This window comes from Leptonychotes weddellii, chromosome 14, assembly GCF_054177405.1.
Source record: "Leptonychotes weddellii isolate Sample4059 chromosome 14, ASM5417740v2, whole genome shotgun sequence".
Lineage (NCBI taxonomy): Eukaryota > Metazoa > Chordata > Mammalia > Carnivora > Phocidae > Leptonychotes > Leptonychotes weddellii.
The window spans coordinates 1304180-1317952 of NC_138382.1; the positions used below are offsets into that span (position 1 = coordinate 1304180).

The 13773-nt window shown below is 40.0% G+C and overlaps 1 protein-coding gene across 1 annotated transcript in view; it reads left to right on the forward strand.

The window, feature by feature from the left end:
• Positions 1-13: 13 nt before the first annotated feature.
• The window catches only part of ZNF169 (zinc finger protein 169), a 125419-nt gene continuing 111659 nt past the window's right edge, over positions 14-13773 (forward strand). Inside the window, exon 1 of the mRNA XM_081802726.1 lies at positions 14-1883. The gene's annotated coding sequence lies outside the window, so the exon portion shown is untranslated. The remainder of the gene's footprint in view (positions 1884-13773) is intronic.

Sequence of the window (13773 nt, forward strand, 5' to 3'; positions counted from 1 at the left end):
GGAGCCACCCAGGCGCCCTCAAACATTTTAAATGAGAAAATTGGTTGGAGTTGAGGGTTGGGGTAGAGGTAACCAGCTGGTTTTACTGTTGGCCGTCATTCTTTTAAAAGATCCATGCTGGTTCTAAGGAAGGATTTTGGCTTATAAAGACTTGACTTTTTAGGGACAATCATCTGCATGTTCACACCTTGGATCATCTGGCCTTGTATAACGGAAATGAGCTCAGATATAGTAACTTTGGAGATCTAGTGCTATCTTCTGTAATTTGGGACAAGTTATTACACTTAGCATGAGTTCCCACCATGGAAATAGAGATGATGACTATTAAATAAGATGAACATGGCACTCGTGAAGGGCTTTACAGTGGGGCCTTGTGTGTGTTGTTTGCATGGTAAATCTTTCCCCTTATTCTCACAGATCATTCAGCCCAGTGTTCTGATGTAACAGTGAGTGAGCAGGGCCAGGATTTGATCTTGGTTTTTGATGACTCCAAATGAGTATTGCTCCTGTGAAAGATTCATGTACAAGTTTGTGTGTTCAGTTTCCTTGGGAATATACCTATGAGTTGGAATTGCTGGGTCATGTGGTAACTATGTAACTTTCTAGTGAACTGCTAAACTTTTCCAAAACACCTGGTGCCATTTCACATTCCCACCAGTTGTATATGAGGGTTCTAATTTTAATTTCTCTGTATCCTCACCAATGCTTACTTGTCCATTTTATCATAACCATCCTAGTGGATCTGAAAGTGGCATCCCATTGTGGTTTTGGTTTAGATGTACCTAATGTCTAATAAATGATGTTGGGTGTCTTCTTATGTACTTGGCCATTTGTGTTTGTTAGTCATTGGAGAGATGTCTGTTTAAATCCTTTGCGCTTCTTTAAAATAGACTGTCACTTTTATATATGATGTGAGGTAGGGGGTCTAAATTCATTCTTTCACATGTATATATCCAGTTGTCCTAGCACTATTTGTTGAAAAAACTATTCTTTCCTCCATTGAATTGTCTTGGCACTGTTGTTGAAAGTCAGTATCTAAAGTGATCATATTGCTTAGTGCAAAAGTATTGTGCCAAGGTGTTAAATATCTTGGTCTCTACCTTTGACAGCCTCATGGCACCTTTCTAGCTAAAGGAAGGATCCTGGTCCTGAGTCAGATCCAGTTAGTTTTCTGTTAAAAAGACTACTTAGTGTTCGTTGGCATGGAATTATGTGCATTAGGTTAATTTTTTAATTAAGTTCTTGGGGTGCCTGGGTGGCTCAGTTAGGTGTCCTGACTCTTGATCTCAGCTCGGGTCTTGATCTCGGTCATGAGTTTGAGCCCTGCATTGGACTCCACGCTCGTTGTGGAGAATGAATGAATGAGGTTCTCTTTGTGTACATTAATGCATTTAATCATGGATTATGCATGAGATATATAGCACATCTGGGTTTTGAGGGCATTAGATTTCGTTAGAGGTTCTTGTGTTCCTTCATAATGGATTTTCTTTTTTTTTTTTTTGGTTTCTCGTGGAAGGGTATGTGATTTTATGAATTTTCATTTCTAGCAACTAAAAAAAATCAGAAGTTGGTAACAGTCAAGTAAGAGATAACGTACTAGATCTTGTAAATATATGGCATTAGGAGCAGATTCAGATAAACAAGGATTTAATAGTAACCAAAAATAGGAAATGAAGCACTGCATAGATCGTAAATGTAGCTAGAACTTAAAATGCTGGTTTTAGAAGGTTTGTTCAGTTACACTTATGTTCACGTTGAGTGAATGAAATTGTTCTAATACTATTTTTTCTGCTTTCATCACACAGGGAAACCAGGGTTACTGAGGAGAAAGCCTTCCTGTGGTGCTCAGCTGACCCTGGACCTTCTCTTCACTGTGGGATGAGGTAGTAGGTTGTATAGTTTTAGGGTCACACCCACCACTGGGAGATAACTATACAATCTACTGTCTTTCCTAACGTGATGGAAAAATCTACATCCCAGCGGCCTCATAGAAAGTTGATAACTAGTTATATAATATTTTAACTTGTATAAAAATGCTATAGTGCAGCATTTTTTATGTTTTGCAGGTTGCTTACTCATTTAATGATTAAAAACTTTAACAAGTACACCTAGATAGCAGTGGGGATACTTTGTTTTTCATTTCTGTATATAAGAATAAGTGTGTATTTTAATTTGATTGATGCCGATAATTTTATTTTGTGTTTTTCTTTTGAAAAAGATTGTGTTCTCCATTCCAGAAGAAAAGATTGCTCTATCAGAGTGAGGTAGTAGATTGTATAGTTGTGGGGTAGTGATTTTACCCTGTTCAGGAGATAACTATACAATCTATTGCCTTCCCTGAGGAGTAGACTTGCTGCATTTTGTCTTTATCTAGATGATATTAAAACTCAGAAGAATTAATTTTGACATTGTTTTGTACTCTATATCAGTTGTTAATTTTCTCTTGAAGGATTGTGTACCTACAGTAGATATAGTGATCTAATATTTTTTACATTTCACATGTGTCAGAAATTTGAAATTAAACAAAAATCTGAGTGGAGAAAGTAAATCTTAACGGGACTAAGCCCCCTTGGAATTAAGAATAGGTTGATCGCTCTGCATCCCACTGCATGTGTCCAGGACGAGGTCCTGGGTGGCAGCAGTAAATACAGACTGGAAAGGCACCCTCTGAGCTGAAATGGAGTCAGTTTGCTTATTACTCCCAGTTTGGGGTTTTGGGTGGCCTTCGGCAATGTTGTAAGCAAGCACTGTTTCACTGGTATGTTGATTTGGACAGCTTCACCTCCAGCCTGGGAAATGAGCGATGGGCTCTGGGTCCTACCCTTGCTCCTGGTAAGTCACAAAGACCTCAGCTTTGCCCCCCATAGGGTCCCTTCATTCACAAAGGGAAATCCCCTGAAGCTGTCAGATGGGGAAATCCATAGTTGGTTGTTTTAAAGGAAAATGTGAGGATCATGCTAGAAAGGGCTATTTGAGTTTTAACACCCCCGAAGGCCAGTGTTTCAGCCTTTTTCAGTGGCCAAACCGTATCCTACCTTGGGCCTTTATAATCAAGCAATACTAAAAGCTCCCTGTTTAAAGCACTTGTGTTTATTTTGTTTTGGGAGAAGAGAAAGAGGCAACGTATGGAGGTGAGGGAGAGGTAACCTCTTCCCAAATGTTTCCTCGATCTGTTCCGAATCTTACAGTCTAAGATAATTCTAGTGCATTGCCATTGGCAGCAGGAACTTTATGTGAGAGAAAACATCCAATTCTTTTGGGTGGGCCCGGCCCAGGTGATGTCTCTGGGCTGAATTTATGCTTTTTATTTTATCCCTGGGGTATAGATGGACACCTGCATGGTCCAGAGTTTGTTTTTGTTAGAAACAGGACATACAGGGGAGGGGGGAGACCTTTTATGTTCTTGCCTTTTGGTGTGCCAAAGAAAAGTGGGAACGTTCAAGAAATTCTCTTCGGCTTAATTTTTGTGAAGCTGATAAGGTGAGTAATTCACTTCACTGTGTGGCTAGTGGAGTCACGGGGTTTTGGGGTTTTGTGACACATGTTGCCTCTGGTCTGGACGTCCTGGCCACTCTGCAGTTGGAATAATTAAGGTCTGGAGAAACATGAATCTATATCTTTCATTAATTAACAAGGGCCCACTTCATATCCTTACTATAAGCCAAGCCCAGTAAGTAAATCAAGTTGTGGAGAACTGCTACAGTCTGTGAAAGCACTTAACTCAAATCCCGGGGCCCAGGAAGGGGACTGGCTGGAACTAGGAAACACTTGGTGTCCAAAGGGAACTTGGTAAGTTAATGTGCTCCAGTGGAAGGTGGCAAGCAGCATTTACACATACAGTGTCACCTCATTTTCCAGTGGCTCAAGAGGGGCTGGAGATTTTGTGAAATTAGATATTTAAGTTTTGGTAATCCTTTGTTTTTAAAAGTCTTTGGCTGCAACAATATGTGGTGGGCTGGGAGATATTAGGCTTCTGAGATTTGCATCTTCTGAAATAATTGCATTTTTGTTCTTTTGAACAAGAGGCTTATTTTTAAGCAAATGCATTTGTGAATTTTACCAAGGTCATGGCCAGTAACTTTTATTTAAAAGCCTCAGTGAAGAAATTCTAATTGATTAGAATTTGGAATAAAACCCAAAGAATACGGCCTGATTTGACAGGTTAATTTGAAGTACAGCTGCCAAGTAGAAGACCAGCATGGAAAAAATGGGTTCCTAGGAAGAGGTAGTAGGTTGCATAGTTTTAGGGCAGGGATTTTGCCCACAAGGAGGTAACTATACGACCTGCTGCCTTTCTTAGGGCCTTATTATTCCTCAGTAACCTGTTCCTTGTCACCTTGTTCGGTGTAAGCACAGCTCTTCCTGCGAGTTTTCTTAGAAGTAAAAACGTTGCAGGAATAGCTGTGCCCATGTTAGTGACTTAACAGACCACAGCCAGTGCCCGCGTCGGTTACTACAGAGCTAGTGAGAATGCAGGACTCCGAGGAATACCTGGTTGCTTATGTGCCTCACTTGGAGGTCACTGGAAAGTTTTGGAAAACAGGTTTTTGGGTTTTGGTCAAGTTGCCGTTTCTGATCTAGAAACTGCCAGCTGCTTCCCCCGTTAAACTTAATGAAGGCACCGGGTCAGGCCGTCGAGACACCTGCTGTTCCCTGCACGGTGTGTGCAGGTATTTATCTTGCGAGGGTCTGGGTCTGGACTTAAAGTTTGGGCAGCTCTTAGGGTGGTGGTGCATGTTGTGGGAATCCATCATTGCCTTAAGCACCATTATGGTATGTAACCCTGTGATTGAATCTTAAATGTGTGCATGGGCATTAAGTATCTTTTCAATAAAATACTACTTTTAAAACTTGTGGTTCTAAAATCATTCTTAACTTTCATCTCCATCCTTGCAGAACTAGATGTATTTAAGTATTTAGACTTGTTTTAAAATCTCTTAAAGTACTTAATTTCGTTTTTTTTATGCACAGTAATTTGCTAATCATACTATTCACAGATGTACATTAATAAAGCTAATGAGCCATATCCAACATTTCCATTTTTACAAGCACTTGTGTCTCTGTGCACACAATTATATATGCTTGGGATGCCCCCACTTTCTTGGGAGTAATTTTTTTGTATCTCCTCAAGCAGATACTACCTTGCAAAAATTGCTGTCCTTCCTCAATTCCCCAGTATGGTTCAAACATCTATTGAGCATGGGATGTGTGTGCATTAGCAGCCCAGCCCTAGATTTAATTTATTGCAAACTACTTGGAACAGTGATTAAAAGGTTCCAGAGTGGAAGGGTTGAAGGGGCATTCAGTGGAGTTGCACATCCTGTCGCCCTTAGAGGTTGTTCAGGGGAGGAAAGGTCAGGAGGTGGGTTCTAGGCATAGTCTACAGCTCTGGGGCTTTAAGTTTCTCTGTAAATTGAGATAGTTGGATGTGGCTTTCAAGATGCTTTTTACATTGTGTATCCTTTTAAAATAAAAGATTTGAAAGATTTCAGTTGATGAGCAAAAATGCATAAATTTTATGTACACTGATTTGAGTGAAAAATGCATAGGGAAAGCGAGAAAGTGGAAATGGTACTGGCTATATGCTAAGATTGGGGGTGATTCATCAACATTTCAGATTTCTTCTGCTTTTGCTTCTAAAAGTATTCTGAATTATTTCCAACCATCCTCATGGGCCATGCCAACCACGCCTCATTTTTTCCTCCATACCACTGAACTGACTTTCCATGTGTTCTTGCTCCCCCCCCATTTTGTTTCCTTCCACAACAGCCTTCCACTGTTGGGGTCTTGGTGAGAGGGGAGCTGAGGGGCCCCCTGAGCATTGGCCAGTGGTGCTCAGCAATGTCAGCTGGTTGGATGGCCCACCTGAGGGAAGCATCTGCTGGATGTGGATGCTGAGATCCTGCCTCTTGTTTGAAACCCGTAACTGACAATTTTAGTTTAAAGGCTATTTTTCCCTAAGGAAGAGGGTGTAGGGGTAGAGTAGTGGCTGTGAAGACTGGGGATTAGAGAAATCAGTGTTTCAAAGAAATACTGAGCCTGTAGGAAGCATCCTGACCAACATCCTGAAAGTTCTAGCTTCTCTTCCATCCTCAGCACATGGTTTCCCTTCTCGAGATGTCCCCTTTTTGTCACGGAGACTGCTCTAAACTGCCTGGCAGCCTTTTGAGGAGTTCTGGGCAGTGCCGCCTATTGACCCCTCTGCCAACAGTGGGTGATTGTCACGTGTGGGCAGGCCATTTCCCCAGCAAGGAGACGGAGGAGGCGGCGTGCAGGGAACTGGAGCAGAGGGTGTTAGGAAGGAATGGGGTGTAGAGAGGGTGAGTAGGCCCTGATCCACACCTGCCATTAACACTTGCACAGCAGATTTCCAGCTGAGGCAGGAGGTCTAGTCGAAGGGCTGTGGGGCTCCACCTCTCCAGTGAGCAGCTGAGCTGCTCAGGAGGCCTGTGTGGGCCCTTAGCCTGGTACAGAACTAGAGCTAATAAGACATTTCCCCCCTTAACGTTTTGTTTGGAACAGTTTTAGGTTTGGGGCACATGGGTGGCTTAGTCGGGCTTAAGTGTCTGCCTTCGGCTCAGGTCATGATCCTGGGGTCGTGGGATCAAGCCCCCCTACAGTTTCCTGCTCAGTGGGGAGTCTGCTGCTCCCTCTGCCCCTCACTCACACTCATGCTCTTGTTCTCAAATAAAATATTAAAAAAAAAAAAAAAAAACAACGTTCTAGGTTCACAGCAAATGCAGCAGAAGGTACGGAGTTCACATATACCCTGCTCCTCCCCCTCCAAACTTTGCTCCACCGACACCTGACCTGACCACTATCGTCTTAAAGCACATCGTTTCTCCCTTTGCTTGAAGTTCTTCCGCCACTGGAATTAGGCTCAGAAGCTTAGCTTGTTGCCCCATAGAAGCAGACACGGAACAGCAATGACCAGGGGACAGATTCTTGGCTCTGAATGCCAAAGTCAACTGGCAAATAAGTGGCAAAAGCAGGTACCTGAAATGATTTTTTGGCATTTTGTATAAACTTGTCAAGAGGTAAACCTGGAGGACTGAGGGCAGTGAGTCGCGTTGTAGCTGCAGAGTAGAGGGAAAGGCGTGATGAACTGTCTCTGCCCAGGAAGCAGGCAGTAAGGTAGGTGGGGATGGGACTGGTGGGTGCTGGGGAGGAGTCCCCGGGCTCCACTCTTTGGAATGGGCCTGGTGGGAGCCCAGGGGCAGCAGGTGGTGGGTTTGCCGCCCGTCCCCAGAGCACAGCCTGGGGAGAACACAAAGTGTCCAGGGAAACCTGGGTACGAGGTGGTATTTCAGCCATGACGGCTGGAGGAGAGCTGTGACTACCCACAGGGAGGTGCTGGGACCTCTGGGGAGGTGCCCTAGCTCTTGGTCTAGGGATAGGTTGTGCTTGGATCCCACCAATGAGCTGTAAGGAGTGGTGGAGGGCACAAGGGATCCTTCAGAAGGTTGTGGAGGAGAAACTGCCTTGTGCTGTACCCTGCTGCTTACCTTCAAACACGGTTGTGTGATGACCAGGGCTACTGCAGCCATCTGTGACCATGAGAGGGATGCCATGCCAACCTAGAGTTGTGACATCACTGAGCTTTAGGGACAACGCCAGTATTTGCCCACTCCACACTTCAGTTATGTGAGAAAAACTACGCCACGACGAGTGGATGTGCTGTTACTTGCAGTGGAAAGCTCCCTCATGGGATCCCACCTCACTCAGGGAAGTCCAGGGCAAGCCCCCAAGTGTGCTTACCTGTTGGGGAGGAGTGAAGAAGGTGCTGAGGCCATCCGCTAGGAAGGAGTCTTATGGCTGAGATGAGGGTGCTAAAGACTGGATCTCTGGCATCTGGAGGCTGCAGTAGAACCTGAATCTGAGCATGACTTGTGGCAGGGATTGGCACAAGATTACATATATATAAGGTGTACAATTGGTGGTGTGATGTAAGCATACCTTATGTAACAATTGCCACAAGTTAGCATATCCGTCACCTCCCAGACTTACCATTTGTGTTGAAAACTCTTAAGATCTACTCTCATAGCAAATTTCAAGTATATAATACATTATTATCAATTATAGTCACCATGCATACAGTGGATTTCTAGAACCTACTCATTTTATAACAAAGTTAAAGTTTAAAGAAAGTTAACCCTATGACCAATATTTCCCCATTTCCTACATGTCCCAGCCCCTAGCAACCACCATTCTATACTCTATGTAAAATTCTACATATAAGTGATATCATGCAATATTTTTTTTTCTGCGTCTAGCTTATTTCATTTAGCATAATGTTCTCCAAGTTCATTCACGTTATCATAAATGGCAAGATTTCCTTCTTTCACATGCCTATAATAGTTGATGACACATACATACCATACTTATATCCATTCATCTGTCAGTGCGCACAGGTGGTTTCTATACCTTGGCTATTGTGAATATTGCTGCAGTGAACATAGGAGAACAGATACCTCTTCAAGATTCTGATTTCATTTCCTTTGGGTAGATACCTAGAAGTGGGATTGATGGATCATATGGTAGTTCTATTTTTAATTTTTTGAGGAGCCCCCATACTGTTTATCATGGTGGCTGCACAATTTTATATTCTACCAACAATGCACAGGGTCTCTCTTCACCACATCCTTGCCAACAATTTTATCTATTGCTGTTTAATGATGGCCATCCTAACAGGTGGAAAATTATATTTCATTGTTTTCATTTGCATTTCCCTGATAATTAGTGATGTTGAGCACTTTTTAATGTACTTGTTGGCCATTTGTATGTCTTCTTTACAGAATGTCTATTGAAGTCCTCTGTTTTCTTAAAACTTTAATTCCAGTATAGTTAACATACAGTGTTATATTAGTTCCAGGTGTACAATATAGTGATTCAACAATTCTATACATCATTCGGTGCTCATCATGATAAGTGTACTGTTAATCCCCTTCACCTAGTTCACCCCTCCTCCACTCCCCTCCCCATCAGTTCTCTATAGATAAGAATGTTCTTTGGTTTATCTTTTTTTTTCTATTCGTTTATTTTGTTTCTTAAATTCCACATATGAGTGAAATCAGATTGTGTTTGTCTTTCTCTGACTTATTTCACTTAACATTATACCCTCTAGATCCCTTCATGTTTTTGCAAATGTCAAGATTTCCATTTTTTATGGCTGAGTAATATTCCATTGTATAAAAGGTACCACATCTTTTATCCATTTCACCTATCAATGGACACTTAGGTTGCTTCCATATCTTGACCACTATAAATAATTCTGCAATAAACATCTGGGTGTATGTATCTCTTCAAATTAGTGTTTTTGTATTCTCTGGGTAAATACCCAATAGTGAAATTACTATATCATTTGTTAATTCTATTATTTAACTTTTTGAGGAACCTCCATACTGTTCTCCAGAGTGGCTGCACCAGTTTGCATTCCCACCAACAGTGCACGAGGGTTCCCTTTCTCCACATCCTCACCAACACTTGTTTCTTGTGGTTTTGATTTTAGCCATTCTGACAGGTGTGAGTTGATAAATCTCATTGTAGTTTTGTTTTGCATTTCTCTGATGATGAGTGATGTTGAGCATCTTTTCAGGTTTCTGTTGGATGTCTTCTGTGGAGAGATGTTTGTTCATGTCTTTTGCCCATTTTTTAATTGGATTATTTGTTTTTTGGGTGTTAAGTTGTAGAAGTTCTTTCTATTTTTCAGATACTAACCATTTATTGATACATCATTTGCACATATCTTCTCTCATTTTGCAAGTTGTCTTTTAGTTGATTGTTTCCTTTGCTGTGCAGAGGCTTTTTTTTTTTTTTATGAAGTCCCAGTGGTTTATTTTTGCTTTTGTTTCCCTTATCTGAGGAGGCATATCTAGAAAAATGTTGCTATGACCGATGTCAGAAATTACTGCCTGTGCTCTCTTCAAGGATTTTTATGGTTTCAGCTCAGACATCTAGATCTTTAATCCATTTTGAATTTACTTTTTTGTGTATATGGTGTAAGAAGGCATTTCAGTTTAATTCTTTTGCATGTTGCTGTCCAGTTTCCCCAACACCATTTGTTGAAAAGACTCTTTTCCCACTGTATATTCTTTCCTCCTCTGTTGAAGATTAATTGTGGGTTTATTTCTGGGCTCTCTATTCTGTTCCATTGATCTATATATCTGTTGTGTGTGTGTGTGTGTGTGTGCGCCAGTACCATACTGTTTTGATTACTACAGCTTTGTAGTGTATTTTTAAATCTGAGATTGTGATACTTCCAGTTTTGTTCTTTTTCAAGACTGCTTTGGCTATTTGGGATCTTTTGTGATTCCATATAAATTTTAGGATTCCCTAGTTCTGTGAAAAATGCTGTTGGTCTTTTGATAGGGATTGCATTAAATCTGTGGGTTGCATTAAATCTGTAGATTGCTTTGGGTAGTATGGACATTTTAGTAATATTTGTACTTCCAGCCCATGAGCATGGAATGTCTTTCCATTTGTTTGTATCCTCTTCATCTCTTTCCTCAATGTTTTATAGTTTTCTGAGTATCAGTCTTTCATCTGCTTGGTTAAGCTTATTATTTTGGCTCAGTTGTAAATGGGATTGTTTTCTTAATTTCTCTTTCTGCTGTTTCATTATTAGTGTATGCAAATGCAGTGGATTTCTGTATATTGATTTTGTATTCTGTGACCTTATTGAATTCATTTATCAGTACTAGTAGTTGTTTTTGTGTGTGTGTGGAGTCTTGGGTTTTCTATATATAGTATCATGTCATCTGCAAATAGTGAAGTTTTACTTCTTCCTTACCAATTTGACTACCTTTTCTTTTTCTTTTCTTTTTGTTATCTGTTATCCCTATCTTGTTCCTGAGCTTAGGGGAAGAGCTCTCAGTTTTTCACCATTGAGGATGATGTTAGGTGTGGGTCCTCTAAAACCTACTTTGTTGAGGGTTTCTATCATGAATAGATGTTGTACTTTGTCAAATGCTTTTTCTGAATCTATTGAAATGGTCATATGGTTTTTATCATTTCTCTTGTTGATGTGACATATCACATTGATTGGTTTGCGAATATTGAACCACACTTGCATTCCAGGAATAAATCCCACTTGATTATGGTGAATGATTTTTTTAAATGTATTGTTGGTTATAGTTTGCTAATATTTTGTTGAGGATTTTTGCATCAATATTCATCAGAGATACTGGCCTGTAGTTCTCTTTTTTTGTAGTCTCTTTTTTTTTTAAGATTTTATTTATTTATTTGACAGAGACACAGTGAGAGCAGGAACACAAGCAGGGGGAGTGAGAGAGGGAGAAGCAGGCTTCCTGCTGAGCGGGGAGCCCGACACGGGGCTCGATCCCAGGACCCTGAGACCATGACCTGAGCCAAAGGCAGACGCTTAATGACTGAGCCACCCAGGCACCCCTTTTTGTAGTCTCTTTATCTGGTTTTTATTTTGGTATTGGGATAATGCTGGCCTCATACAATGAATTTGGAAAATTTTGACATCTTTTTTTTTTTTTTTGCATAGTTTGAGAAAAATAGATGTTAACTGTTTAATATTTGGTAGAATGGTAGAATTTACCTGTGCATCTGCCTGATCCTGGACTTTTGTTTGTTGGGAGTTTTTTGGATTACTTATTCAATTTTATTTTTGGTAATTGGTCTGTTCAAATTTTCAATTTCTTCCTGATTCAGTTTTGAGCAGTTATATGTTTCTAGATATTTATACATTTCTTCTAGGTTGTTTAATTTGTTGGCATTTAATTTTTCAAAATATTCTTTTATAATCCTTTGTATTTCTGTGGTGTTAGTTGTTATTTCTTCTCTTTCATTTTTAATAGTGTTTATTTGAGCCCCCCACCCCACCCCGGCCTTGGATGAGTCTGGCTGAAGATTTATCAGTCTTGATCTTTTCAAGGTATAGGATGCTGATATCATTAATCTGTTCTATTTTGTTTGTTTTTTAGTTTCTATATCATTTATTTCTGCTCTAATCTTTATTATTTCCCTTCTTCTGGCTTTAGGCTTTGTTCTTTTTCTAGCTCCTTTAGGTGTAAGGTTGTGTTGTTTATTTGAGATGTTTCTTGCTTCTCAAGGTAGGCCTGTATTGCTATATACTTCCCTCTTAGGACCACTTTTGCTGTATCCCAAAGTTTTGGACCATTGTGTTTTTATTTTCTCTTATTTCCATTTATTTTTTTTTATTTCTTTTTTGATTTCCTGGTTGAGCCATTCATTGTTTAGTAGATTATTTAACCTCCATGTATTTGTGGTCTTTCCAGATTTTTTTTCTTGTGGTTGACTTCCAGTTTCATAGCATTTTGGTCAGAGAAGGTGCATGGTATGACTTCGAATCTTCTTGAATTTGTTGAGACTTGTGGCCTAATATGTGATCTATTCTGGAGAATGTCCCATGTGCATTTGAAAAGAATGTGTATTCTGCTATGTTAGGATGGAATGTTCTAAACATGTCTGTTAAATCCATCTGGTCCAGTGGGTCATTCAAAGCGTTTCCTTGTTGATTTTCTGTTTGGATGATCTGTCCATTGATGTAAGTGGAGTGTTAAGGTGCCCTGCTATTATTGTATTATTATTGATTAATATCTTTATATTTGTTATTAGCTGGTTTATGTATTTGGGTGCTCCTATGTTGGTGCATAAATATTTACAATTGTTATTTCTTCTTCTTTTTTTTTTTTTAAAGATTTTATTTATTTATTTGAGAGAGAGATAGAGAGCACAAGTAGGCAGAGAGGCAGGCAGAGAGAGAGGGAGAAGCAGACTCTCCACTGAGCAGGGAGCCCAACGCGGGGCTCGATCCCAGGACCCCGGGATCATGACCTGAGCCGAAGGTAGCCGCTTAACCGACTGAGCCACCCAGGCGCCCCAATTGTTATTTCTTCTTGTTGGATTGTTCCTTTTATGATTATATAGTGTCCTTCTTTCTCTCTTATTACAAATCTATTTGTTTTAAAGTCTGTTTTGTCTGATGTAAGTATTGCTTCTCTGGCTTTCTTTTGATATTCACTTGCATGATAAATGTTTCTCCATCCCCTCACTTTCATTCTGTCTCTATGTGTCTTTAGGTCTGAACTGAGTCTCTTGTAGGACAGCATATAGATGGATCTTGTTTTTTAATCCATTCTGTCACCTTGTGTCTTTTGATTGGAATCCATTTACATTCAAAGTAATATATTTTTTTAAAATTCCAGTATAGTTAACATACAGTGTTACATTAGTTTTTTTAATGCTGAAAGGGAAAAATCTACAGTGACATCATTACTGATAGGTAAGTACTTATTACCATTTTCTTGTTATGGTTGCTTTGTAGTTCTTCTCTGTTCCTTTCTTCTCACTCTCTTTATTCTTTGCATATCTATTACTGTTTTTTTATTTGTGGTTACCATTAGGTTTATATGTAACATCTTCTGCATATAGCAGTCTATATTAAGTTGGTGATCATTTCATTGTGAACCCATTCTTTACTCATCTCCTCTCCACATTTTAGGTATATGATGTCATACCTTACATCCTTTTATTTTGTGGATCTCTTGACTGATTTTCACAGAGATACTTATTTTTACTGCTTTTGTGCCATCTACTTTTCTTACTCCTACTTATGGTTTTTCTTTTCCACTCAAAGAGTCCCCTTTAACATATTTTGTAGGGCCAGTTTAGTGGTCATTAATTCCTTTAACTTTTGTTTATCTGGGAAACACTTTATCTTCTATTGTGAATGATAGCCTTGCTGGATAGAGTATTCTTGGCTGCATGTTTTTTCCTTCAACA